The sequence below is a fragment of the Rhinolophus sinicus genome, linkage group LG01, assembly GCF_036562045.2.
Source record: "Rhinolophus sinicus isolate RSC01 linkage group LG01, ASM3656204v1, whole genome shotgun sequence".
Lineage (NCBI taxonomy): Eukaryota > Metazoa > Chordata > Mammalia > Chiroptera > Rhinolophidae > Rhinolophus > Rhinolophus sinicus.
In genome coordinates, this window is record NC_133751.1 from 51,694,905 (window position 1) to 51,708,166 (window position 13,262).

The 13,262-nt window shown below is 40.5% G+C and overlaps 1 protein-coding gene across 20 annotated transcripts in view; it reads left to right on the plus strand.

The window, feature by feature from the left end:
- LPP (LIM domain containing preferred translocation partner in lipoma) overlaps positions 1-13,262 on the plus strand; it is a 650,163-nt gene that overhangs the window by 555,645 nt on the left and 81,256 nt on the right. The gene's annotated exons all lie outside the window — the stretch shown is intronic.

Here is a 13,262-nt window from a genome sequence, read left to right on the forward strand (position 1 = left end):
TCTTTCTTTTTTTGGGGGGCCATTCTGGTAGGCATACAATGATATTTCATACTTTAAATTTCCATTTCCCTAATGACTAATGATGTTGAACCTCAATGCTGGAATGGATATGAAGAAACTGATCACTCACTCACACTTTGCTGGGGGAATGTGAAATAGTACAGCTACACTGGAAAACAGTTTGGGAGTTGCTTTCAAAACTAAACATGTAACTACCATATGACCTAGCAATTGAGTCCTGGGCATTTATCCCAGAGAAATGAAGACTTGTTTACTGAAAAAATCTGTTCATTGCTGCCATATTCGTATCTAGGCCCAAACTGGAAATCCAGATGTCTTTCAACAGGTAAAGAATTGAACTGTGGTGCAGTCTTCTCCTGGACTACTACTCAGCATTAAAAAGGAATGAACTATTAATATAACTTGGACGAATTATGCCGAGTGGAAAAAGCCAGTCCCAAAACATGCTGTGTGATTGCATTTATATAATATGGTTGAAATGACATTATAGAAATGGAGAATTGTTAAGTGGTTGTCAGGGTTGAGGGGGGAGTCAGGGACTAAGACCAGGTGGCAGTGGATGTGGTTATAACAGGGCACCAGGAGGGGTCCTCGTGGTGAGGGAACTGTTCTGTATCCTGGCTGTGGTGATAGGCACATGAAGCTATATGTGTAATTAAATTGCCTGGATTTAAATATGTGCATATGTGCAAGTTTGTATGCACATGCACACACACGTAAGCTTTGTTCTCTCTGCTCTCTCACCTACGTACCACTCAGCTCCCTGTAGTCTGGCTAGTCCCCACCTCTCCACCTCCACTGCCCCATTTACATCACCGTGGGCCTCTGTGACGCTAAATACACTGAGGGCTTTTCAGCCCTTATCTTTCTCAAGCCCTCTGCAGCATTTAAAACTGTTGTCACTATCTCCATGAAACGTTTTCTTCTTTTGGCTTCTGTGACACTGTACACTCTTGGGTTTCCTTCCTACCTCTCTACTCACAACTTCCCACTCCTTTGTAACAGATTACCTTTCTTCTCTTCATTCCTTAAATTCAGTATTTTTCTGAGTTCTATCCTAATCCCTCTTCTGGTCTCACTCTGCACTCTCCTAAGTGATTCCTTCTACTCCCATGACTATAAATATCATTTATGTGCTGAAAACTCTCTGGCCACGATCTGCAGTGGAGATCCCTTTCCGAGCTCCAGACTATGTATCTATCAGCTTACCAGGCAATCTTCATAAACTCGCGTATAGGCCCACAAATTCCACACTTTCTAAACAGTGCCCAGGAGTCTTTCTTTCAAACCCATCCCCGCCTGCGTTCTGTTCAGTGAGTGCCACCACCTGGTTGCCCTAACCAAAGCCCCAGGAGTTGTCTTGGATTTCTGCCCTTCTTTTCCTCTCTCCTGTTATCCATTCACTCACCAAATTCCGGTGTAATATTTTTGCTTCCTTTATATCTACCTTCATTTACATGTCAAGTCCTTTGAAATCCTTCAGTGACTTTTTATTGCCTTCACCATGAAGTTCACACCCCTCAGACTGGCATATAAAAAGCCTCTAGCCGTACCTGTGCATGTGTGTGCCCATGCGCACACGTACATATACACACACTTCCAAAATGGGGAGGTTGTTGCTTACCTCTGGGGCTGGGCAAAGAGCTTTCCTTCTTGGAATGCGCAAATTTCTCACTTCCATCTTCATCACCTAGCCAAGAATTATCTACCCTCAGGCTTCAATGTAAACATTACTTTCCCCTCAAGAGTGAGTGTGGTGATTCTTTTACCTGTTCCTCCCTGGTATTCTATGATGGCACCTTCTGCTTCTCGCTTCTCGTACCACTTAGAAAATTGTATTTAAATTACCTATTTATATCTTATGTACCCCATTAGCTGTAAACTCTCCCTAAGGGCAGGGAAAATATCTTATTCCTCATGGCATGCCATAGTTAGCACTCAATAAATGTTTCTTGGCTGATGGATTAAACTGAGTTGAACAAAGATGAGGTCACTGGCTGCAAAGCCATATCCATAAGCACTAAAGGGGTGGCTGTGGGGTAAATGATTATATCCCGGACAAATGATCCCAGTTTCTACAACCCTGTTGCACAGCCCCTGATTTCCAAACCTTTTAGTCATTTCCTGTGAATCTTGCCAGTATTCTTTTCAGTTGTTTTCTCAAGCTCTGTCCTACAGACCAGAATGAATCGGGGTCTAGCCAACGCTGACTGTCAGTGCTGCCTCATCAGTCTTTGGAGCCCCTTCTCAGTTTCTGTGGCTGCTACTTTGCTGGCCGGCTTATCACGCTCGGACCATGTTGATCCTCGCCGTCCGTGGCCCCTCTGACCTTACTGTTATTGCATCCGTGGCCCCTCTGACCTTACTGTTATTGCACCTAATATGTTACCTCATCCATAGTGAGTCGCTTATTGGTTTTTGAACCATTATTATAACACGTCTGGCTTAGTGAAAAGTACACTGAACTGGAAATCAGGAAAGCGGGGTTCCCCTGACCCCACTGACGAGGGAGCAGCCCTGGAGTAATTGACCATGCCTGTCCGTTCAGAAAGGGATGCCCGGGATCCTGAGTCCCTTTAAAGGGTTATTTATTATTATTATCATTGTATGGCAGTAAACACATCTTAATCTGTCCCACTGTGTGGCCAAATTATATATGTGAAATGATTTGAAACACTGCAGGGAAGAAATCTTTATCAAATAGAACATGCATCTATACAGCGCTTTATAGTTCTCAGTGCTTTCACATCCATTATCTTATTTGATCCTTATACATTTGGAAACTGAGGCTCAAGGACTTGTTCATGTGAACAAAAATAATAAATGATGAAGCCAATAATTTTCAATATATATAAAGATCTCATGAAAATTAAGTTTAAAAACACTATCCATTGTACATAAAAGAGTTAGGATATCAGCAAGCAATTCATAAAAGAGGCAATGAAAATAGCTATTAAACTTATAAAAATATGTTCTACCTTATTTTATTTAAAGAAATGAAGTTTAAAATACCATTTCCCCTTACTGGAATGGCAATGATTTACAAACTTGATACTTGGTTTTGACAAAGATGTGGGAAAACATGTAGTATTTTTATGTGCTTTTGATTGGAGTACAAATTAATGCAATCTTTTGGGGGGGAAAATTAGTATTATCTTTCAATAATTTAATTATACACATATTTTTACATGATTTAACTTCAAACTGTAATATGCTATTTGATAGATTTCCAAAAGGGCACAACAGTACCTGTTCAGGAATACACATTGTGGCATTGTTTATAAAAGTGTAAAGAGACTAGTTAAGTAAAATTACAAAATATATGAGATATGGTAAATTCATCCACTAACATGGAGGTTACTAGAAAAATAAGGTAAATCTATATGTGCTATAAAAGATATCCAAGAAAAACTAATTTAAGAAAAAACAAGGTGCAGGATAATACATAAAGGATCTTGTTTGTGTTTAAAGAAAAACTTTGAAAATGAATGTTTATTGTGAATGTGTGTATGTCTGTGCGCGTACCTCCCACGCCTCCCACGCACATATACGAGGTCCGACAATTAAGTTCGCGAACTCATCCTAGAAAAAGTGCTACATACCTCATTGCTGAATATCACTACGGTCACCTCACAAGTACTCCCCTTGGGAAGCTATGCACCAATGGCAGTGCCTAGTCCACCCTTCAAAGCAATTTGGAACTCTTTCTCTGGAATGGCCATCAGAACTGTCATCGTATTATCCTTGATGTCCTGAGTGTCATCAAAATGTCTTCCGTTCAGTATTTCCTTTATATTCTGGTAAAGAAGGAAGTTACTGGGGGCCAGATCAGGTGAGTAGGGAGTGTGTTCCAATACAGTTATTTGTTTACTGGCTAAAATCTCCCTCACAGACAGTGCTGTGTGAGCTGGTTCATTATCGTGATACAAGATCCATGATTGTTGGCGAAAATTCAGGTTGTTTTCCTCTTAACTTTTTCATGCAGCCTTTTCAGCACTTCCAAATGGTAAACATGGTCAACTGTTTGTCCAGTTGGTACAAATTCATAATGAATAATCCCTTTGATATTGAAAAAGGTTAGCAACATTGTTGTCACAATGTTGGCAAACTTGTCAGACCCCGTATATACAGGCACAGAAAATTTGTAGGAATAGCCAACTTTTTGGCGGTTACCTCTAAGAAGGAGTTTTACCTTTCACTTTATATCCTTCTGTGCCAATTCATTTTTAAGATGAATATGCATACGTATATAAACATTGAAAAAGTTATCATCTAGCTTACTTTTTCTTATTTCAGTGAGCTACAGTGGTTTTCATTGGTTTGGCCAACTTGATTGACCCAATAGGAAAACCTTAAAGAAAAGAAAAATACTTCAGAAGCTTTAGATTTATGACTTTTAAAGTAAATCATCATCATCATCATCATCGTCATCATCATCCCACTCAGTAAGTCAGAGTTCCCACCTTCCACCCCAAAACCTAATAACAAGTAGATAACTAATTTTTGGCCTATTCTGCACCTTTTGATCAGTCCCCAGTCATGGAATGTGGTTCTCAGAGTGGAAGGGCCTGGAAAGGCACCCATCACCTCTCCACAATAGCCTCATTCTGCAGATCAAAGTCCTGCATCTGGGGAAAATGAGTGCCCCTTACCCTTTGCTCCGTCAGGCCCCTTTTTCACGTAGTCATGCGCTTGTGTCCTACTCCAAAATACCTTCCTAAAAGAAAAACGAATGATCGTCCTGAAATTCAAAGCTTATCACGTTGCTCTCCTTTTCAAAATCCTTCAATGGCTTCCTTTTCCCAGTGTTCCCTGTCCCTAGTTATTCTCTGTATAAAAGCAAAGCTCCTTAACATAGTTTAATGCATTCTTATGTATGTGACCCTTTGTCACTGGCCTTGAGCCGGTGATGTATGGACTGAATGAATGCGCTCCTGAGACTTAGTGGCTGAGATAAGACAGACCTTCTGGATCTCTGCAGCCTCATCTCTTCACTCTATGCTCTCATCACATCGTGCTACTTTCAGTGTTCCAATTGTACCATGATGGGTCCACCCACGGCCCTTTGTGCATAATCTTTCTCTGCTCAGAATGCTCTCTCCCCGGCCTTTGGCTGGCCAACACCTCTCCATCCTTCAGGTTTCAGCTGATTCTTCATGTTCTCCGTGGAGCCTCCCTGCCGTCTCCAGACTGTTTGTCCCACTGATGTGTGCTGCTCACAGCGCTCTGTGGGTCTGCCTGCATAGCACCCATTACTTTTTGCATTTGGGTTTCGCTTGTCCTGCTTTTTGAGGACGGGGGAAGTTTGTGTCCTCCAGCTGTATTGAGGGTGCTAGTATATCCCCTGCCGTCACCTGGTGACTCACACATAGTAGATTCTGTATTAGGTGTGTACTGAGTGAGTGAGCTCTAGACAAGACAGACCCCATGTCTTCTGAGCCCAAGCACCCTGCCTCTGTTTCTATACCAGGCTCTCTTCCCACTGCCTTCCCCTTGTTCTGTCCCCTCAATCCAAGCGCTGCATGCAGCCTAATTGTGGGTATCCTATTCTTGGAGTTTTTAGGATAGAATACAAATTATCAATTTAACATCCTTCAAGATTTCGTGTAACAGGGAAAGGATGGAATACCTGGAATGATTCTCACTTTCAATATTGTTTTCCATCTTTCCTAGTTTCAGCTCCAATCAGATGGCATCAGCATGTGACAGTCAACATTTATGGCTTTTGGGAGCAGCACCGTAATAACTCTTCCTCCTCCTACCTAACACAGGCTCACTGCCTCCACCTCATGTTGGTTCTGTCGCTGGGGAGAAGTAGGGCCGTGACTCCCGCCTTTCTGTTGAAGGTTTCAGTAACCTCTCGTTAAAAGTCTTGAGATAAGAATTCAGATTTATACCAGCTGAATTGTAGAATTGCTCCTTCTCTCTTCTTCTGAAGGGCTACTGTGCCTCTGGCAGGACCACCTTTTCTAATGCAGTGCAGAACGGTGGAAACCATCAAAAATCTACAGATTTCTTCAAGGAGTAAATCAACCTACCTGGCTGACTCAGAACCAGAGAAGGAACAGCAAAGGGCAAGCAAAAATAGATCAGATTACTTTGTCCCTCCTTTTCCACACTCACTCATAGCATGTGCTGAAATCAGAAATAAAGTCAAAGCGTGCTCCTGTGCTCCATCACCCCACCCTGCTAATAAGACCTTCGGTAGCACCATCCGCCAACCACCTGAGCTAACCGGCCATCCGTCCATCTTTGGGATACCGGTGGCACTGCATTTGAGTTATCAGCTGCATGGACAGTGTAAGGTAAAGATGATGCTACATGTAGTTTAAAACTTCCTCACATTTTGGAAGATTTTTATAAGAAGTAGAAGCAACAGCACCTTGAGCCTTCAACAGAGGGGGAAAGTCAGGACCGTGGACTGCAAGAGAGCATGCTTCTGGTCCCTCTGGTGGGCAGTGGTCCACATCACAGGGAGCCCCGCTGTGGTGGCTGTTAGCTTCAGAGGGGCTGGCAGACAGCAGTCAGAGGCACGGAGAAGCGTTTCATTTTGTTTTGTTTAATTTAGAAATCTAGAAGGAAGATTGTAAAGATAATGGAATCAAGTCTCCCTTTCCCATTGTTCTGAGAGTGAAATTGAGGCCCAGATGTGGGATATAAGCAATCATTTCACTGATGCTTTGAAGCCAGAGTAACCACCAGTGTGTCCTTTAACTGAAACCTGCTCAGACAGAGGCATATGAGCTTATTAATTAGCAAAGCATAGCCAGGGCCTCTTGAAAGCTGTCTCCTTTCTCATACAGGTATGTGGACAGCTTTTCTAGTCTCCCACCCGACTGGTTTCAAGGTCTTTCAAAGAACCTTTAAGGAGCATTTGCACCCTTAGGTGCTGGGACCAGAACTGCGGGTGTGGGGATAGAGCTGGTAGCAACGTGCACTGGTTCCTGCCCTCGTGAAGTTCACATTTCCCATGTCTCTAAGGGGCTTTAGGCTTCTCCTGTGGGATCAATAAAGTGGCTTGTTGGTGTAATTTCCTTTGGAGGTTTTGTGCATCACCTAAGTCCTTGTTTTAACTGACCTCCAGTCAGGCATTTCCCACCGAGACACTTCATCAGTCTCCAACTTAGGGTACTCCAACAGTGAGCGAAAATCATGACAAGATAATGCTCTTTTCTTAAAGAAATAAATTCGGCTTGATTTTAGAGGCTCTTTTGGACAGATACCTTGATAAGCGATATTACATTTTATTCCCTGCAATAGTCCTATATGGATAATTTATATTAATAGCTGATAGATAGAAGTGCATCTCACTGTTTCTCAAGTCTGGCTATACATTAGAATCACCAGGACAATTTATTTTTTAAACTCTGGTGCCCAGATTCCCATTCCAGAACAATAAATTCAAAATCCTTAAAAGTAAGGCCCTAGCATTGGCGATATATTACTTCAAATCATGTAATAATCAAATATCACGTAGAAATCTAACTTTTAATGACTCATTTGTAGGGAAGATGATTTCCAAGTCCCCACATATCACCTGCATAACAAATGAATTTAGATGATTTTTGTTTTCAAATTTTCTGGCATATTCTGCAACTTAGCTTAAGTGACTCTGTGATTGTCCCTCACCACGCTTATCTTCCTCCCAATTTATATTTAGCTGAACTCATATTAGGAGGCAAGGAGGGGCATATAGAAAAAAGTAACCTTTTAAAACTCATTTGTTTAAGTGTTAGAAGAAAATTCATGGAAAGAGCCATAGAGAAGATTTGGAATTCAGCACAAGAAATAATTTAATAACAATTAATACAGGCTGAGAAGAGCTAGGTCAAGGGGTCCTGGTATGTTCTCTCTTACAAAAGTCTTGGGCTGAGGCTGTTAATGACGTGTGTGACGACAAAGACTGCTCTCTACTTGGTTAGGAGCTAGACAAAGTGGGCCCAAGATCCTCTCCAGCCCTGGGAATCTACAACTGCTGAAAAAATGGAGCAGTAAAACTGCGTAGAAAGCCATGTTAGAAGCAGAGTTGATTCATCAAATCTAACCTTATGCTCTCATCTCAAGTAGTATCAAGGAAGGTAACTTACAAAAATAAATATGATTTTTTTAATGTATCGTATGTATTAGTTGGTGGTAGCAAACAAACCCACAGATCTCAGTGATTTAACACACAGTTTATTTCTCTCTGATAAAGTCCAATTGGATATGTAGTGGTAACTTCCACTTGGCAAATCAGGGGCCTTGGCTTATTTCATCCACTGGCTCTACCATTCCCTAGAACCTAGGGGTTCTGTGCTAGACTCTCTGTATCTGGTAGATGAGGAAAGAGAGCCTCAGGATCTCGTGAGGTGGAGAGGGAATGGTTATGGACCAGACCGGGAAATGCGACATAGTGTTCCTTCTACGAAGTTGGACGATTAAGTTTGCAAGCTTGTTGCAATGATATTGCTAACCTTTTTCGATATCAAAGGGATTATTCATTATGAATTTCTACCAACTGAACAAACAGTTAATCAAGTTTACTATTTGCAAGTACTGAAAAGGCTGCATGAAAAAGTTAGACAACCTGAATTTTCGCCAATAATTTGTGGCTCTTGCATCACGACAGTGCACCAGCTCACACGGCGCTGTCTATGAGGGAGTTTTAGCCAGTCAGCAAATAACTGTATTGGAACACCCTTGCTACTCACCTGATCTGGCCCTCAATGGCTTCTTTCTTTACCCAAAGATACAGGAAATATGGAAAGGAATACATTTTGATGACACTCAGGACATCAAAGATAATACGACAACAGCTCCAATAGCCATTCCAGAAAAAGAGTTTCAAAATTGCTTTGAAGGGTGGACTAGTCACTGGCATCCCAAGGGGAGGATTTCAAAGGTGACTGTAGTAGTGCTATTCAGCAATGAGGTGTGTAGCACTTTCTCTCGGATGAGTTCACAAACTTAATTGTCGAACCATGTATACTCAGTTTCCATTGGCTGGGACTCAGTTACTTGGCCACAGTTCCAAACAATGCTTGGAAATGTAGTTACACTCTGTGCCCCAAAAGAAGAGGAAGTGATTTAGTGGCTATCTGGCTAGTCTCTGCCATGCTTTAATCATCATCATCATCATCATCATCATGGCTCAGTTTCAATCAGTATGATTTCCTGTTTGCCAAATCAAACTGTCCAAGTCACTTAGCTTAAAGTATGTAAAACAGTATATAACAGTATGTAAAGTATGTATATATAATACAATTAACTTTTATTCCTATGTGTGTTTTCTGTCTTGGTCAGTTTTAAAATAATGACTAATAAATAAGATTCACTTTGCCCCTATCTAGATAATTTAAACCCTAACTCCTCCCTGTCCACAATTGGCTGATACACCTTATTTTTGAAGAAGAAAATATTTGTTCAGTTACTCAATAAATATTATTAGTTGAAAGACTACCACATGTCAGTGACAGGATATTTGGTGGAGGTGAGCAAAATCAGACAAGCGGCCTGCTCTCAGGAAGTGTGTGCTCTATTAAGGGACATGGAGAGAGTATTTTAAGTGAAAAGAATATCGTCTTAAAAGAAGTAAAACAAATGAACCTGACCTAGATGGAGGGGTCAAGAAAGTATTCCTGAGGAAGTGCTGTTTCAGTGAGCTGTGAGCAATGAGTAGGAGTTTAGACGTCTCAGACAGCGGGGCCTGATGATTTGAGGAACTGAAAAAAGCCCCTGTGGTTAGGGCTCAAAGGTTGAGGGAGAAGCATGAGGCAAGATGAGTTTTTAGAGATAGACCATGAAGGACTTAGGCGGTGCTAAGTTTTGGCCTTTTTCCCAAAAGTAAATGAAAGCCCAGCCATTTCATTACCTCTCACACCACTCATCCATCACAGACTTTTCCTGAAAGGTCTTTGGCAAGAGGGGAGATATGGAAGGAACATCATGAGTAAGCAAATGGCTGAACCTTTTTTCCTAAGTGTTGTGGTTTTTAGCCACACACCATGTATTCTACATTTCTCCAGCTCTCCTCATTGTTTTCTAGAGCTAAAAGTAAGACATGCTTGAAGGAAACATGGCTTAGTTAAAAGCACAACCTGAAGAGTGAAAGGTTTTTCCTGTTCCAAATGTGAACCGTGTCTGCATTTTTCTACTACATGATTTAGTAGGAAGACACTTTGGATTTGGAATCAGATTTCGAGGCCTTCCCTCTGCTAGCCAGTTCCATCTTATCAGCAACTTTCCAGCGTTTATTTTCAGAAATGGGTCTAGATTACAGCCTTCTGATTCCTGGTGCAGTATACTTTCCACTTATCCACACAGATCCAATTGTAGTTCTCCCTTCTCCATAATCTTAAAAACATCCCTTCTGACCAAACTAGGTCTCTTATTCTTCATCCCTTTTTCTCCCCACTGAGATGAACTTTTCCCTCTAAAAATGAACTGACTTAAAACTGGAGATCAAAGCTCCCATCTCCACAAAATCTACCCTGACCTGCTTTGTATTCCCCCAAAAGACCCACCCTTTTTGACCCTCTGCTTTTCCCCTTTCCATGCCATGCATTGAAATGCATTTCCCCACATCTTCATGTCTGAATAGGTTGATTTTACTTTCTTCTCACTGAATAGAAAAGCTGCCGATTGTCTTCAGATAGTTTTCTTGGAAACAGGACACTGGCCATTGGACTGGTGCTTATGGGCTTTGATGACTTAACAAAGCATGGGAAGACAGAAACTGACAGGACATAAAGTCTGTCTTTGTCATGGATTTGTCAGAACACCATGGTCAAACTACTGAGTGGTCTTCCTGAGTGATTAACACATGTCTTATAACACATATGTAGTAATGCATCCAATGCAAGAGGGTTGAAGTTCACGATGGTTAAAATTGTGGTAAGGCATTTTGCAGTCAATCCAGTTGATCCTGTTCAGGCTGTCTAATAACATTCAGTCCTACAGATTAAAATCATGGAATCTTCTAGACTTCCAGATATAGAAGAGTTGGAGAGATCAAAGCCTTGCCTATGACCCATTTATCCAGTCTCATCTGATTTCACACATTCTACACTGCCGTCATCCTGAGTCCCCCAAAAGACCACCCTTTCTGACCCCCTGTTTTTCTTCTTTCTGTGCCATGCATTGAAATGCCTTTCCCCACATCTTCATGTCTACATCTCACATGGCCAACTCCAATACCACCTCATCCCTGAGCCTTCTCTGTGTCTCATCATTTGGAAGTAATCACTCCCTCTTCTGCTCACTTTATAAAGTAGATGATCTTAGTTTATACACGTACGCCTCTATTTGTTTATGTTCTGTGCTCTCTACAGGACAGCTTTTGAGAGAAGGTTGTGTAGCTTATCTTTGTATTTGTTTCCCAGAGCTCCTTGTAGTGGGAAAAAGTATTTTGAGGTCAGCAAGTATTAAGTTCAAATTGAGCTGTATGATTACGACATTTGCTTATGACCTTGGACAAATTTCTTAACCTATCTAAACCTCCTAAATTCTTCACCAGGAGAATGGGAATATCTCATGGGTAAGGAATAAATGAGAAAACTTATAGGAGAACTCCTGGCCTGGGGCCTTACTTTTGGTAGATAAGCAGGATAAAAAGTACTTTATATCTGCATACATTTCTGTGTCTGTTGTTGGTATATAATATTTATTTGAAATACAAAAAACAAAAAAATCTTACTAATAATGATAATTTTAATATTTAGTGAGTACTTACATGGTATACTTCATCCCATGAGATGGGTACTCTGATCCATTCTATTTCATAGAAGAGAAAACTAAGACTTAGAGAAGCTTAGTAACTTGCCCAAGTTGGCACAGATATCAGAGGAAATGGAACTTGAACTCAGGCAGTCAGACTCCAGAACCTATGCTCTTGAAACGACTTTCTTGATACTTTCTCCATATTAAATTATTACCTAGTAGACACTGCATTTCATAAATCTAGCCCTTCCTTGGGTCAAACACTTACAATAACTTGGGAAGCCCAAGTTGGGATGATGCTGAATAGAAACAAGGGAATGATGCCTAAGAGAAGGGATTTCACCCTCTATGGAGCCTTTACATGTTTAGAATGTATGAACTCTGTCACTTGGTGGTGAATGTTCTTGCTCAGCATTGGAAAATACAGCTGCAGCTTGGGTTCTGCCCTCTTCACTTAAAAGGGTGATTAACTATTTGTGATGAATAATTATTTAATTACTTGTGCAACTACATGTGTGTAGTTGTTTTGCTCCTTTTCCCTTCAGTGTAAGCCAAGTCGTCTCAATAATAAAAATAATCCAGAATTAGTCAACTGCCTTTTAACAGGTTTTCATTCAGTCTGGCAAAGTGAGAAGGTTCCAATTTTACAACATCACCTTTAGCTCAAAAATAAATAAATAAAAGCTCTACTCAGCCAGTTAGATTTTTAACTCTGACAACATCTTCTGTTAATAAGAACTTCACTTCATTTTGACTATTTTACTCTATCTTTGGATGAAAATTTAGTAAGAAAGAATTACTGGTTCTTTTAATACCAGTTTAACCTTTATATTTGCAACAGATACAAAACAACTTAAAATGTAAACCTCTCTTTTTTATGGGCTTGTATGCTGATCCACTTTTTCTCGGAGATATTTTTCTCAAGAATTGTGGGAGCGTGATGTGGGGGTCACTGCAAACTTCCAGGCTTCAATATTCACTACTTTTCATTTGCATGTCCTCTTCACCCTGTTAATTATTTTGACAGTGACTTACTGTTTTAAGGAAGTTCTTTATTAATGCCACGAAATCCTGTGCTATTGTTATTGAAATCCTTTTTCTTTCCATCATCAGAAGTATTTTGATGGGTTCTGTCTTCAAAATGTGTAAGTGCTGAACTTCCTACATAGTGTGCCGACCCCCTTCATTTTAAAGGCTTTACCAGAAAAGGGGTACACAGGTGGGATTCAGAATACTATCTTGCACTTAGGTGTAATTTAGTCTTAAGTTTCCTCATTAAAGCAACTTATGTGTAGAAAAGTAGCATGCTATGCAATACAGAATTCTTATTTTTTTAATAATTAAAGTAATTTACCTGCTAGTAAAAAATCAAACTATGCAAAAATATCTAAAATAAAAAGTGGAATTCTTCTCAATTTCTCTCCCTAGAGGAAGCCATTATTAAGAGTTCTTTGTATCTAATTCCATTATCCAGAAATTTAATGCAATATAAACACATATATTTGCATATGTATACACACAGACAGTAGTATACATATTGTTCT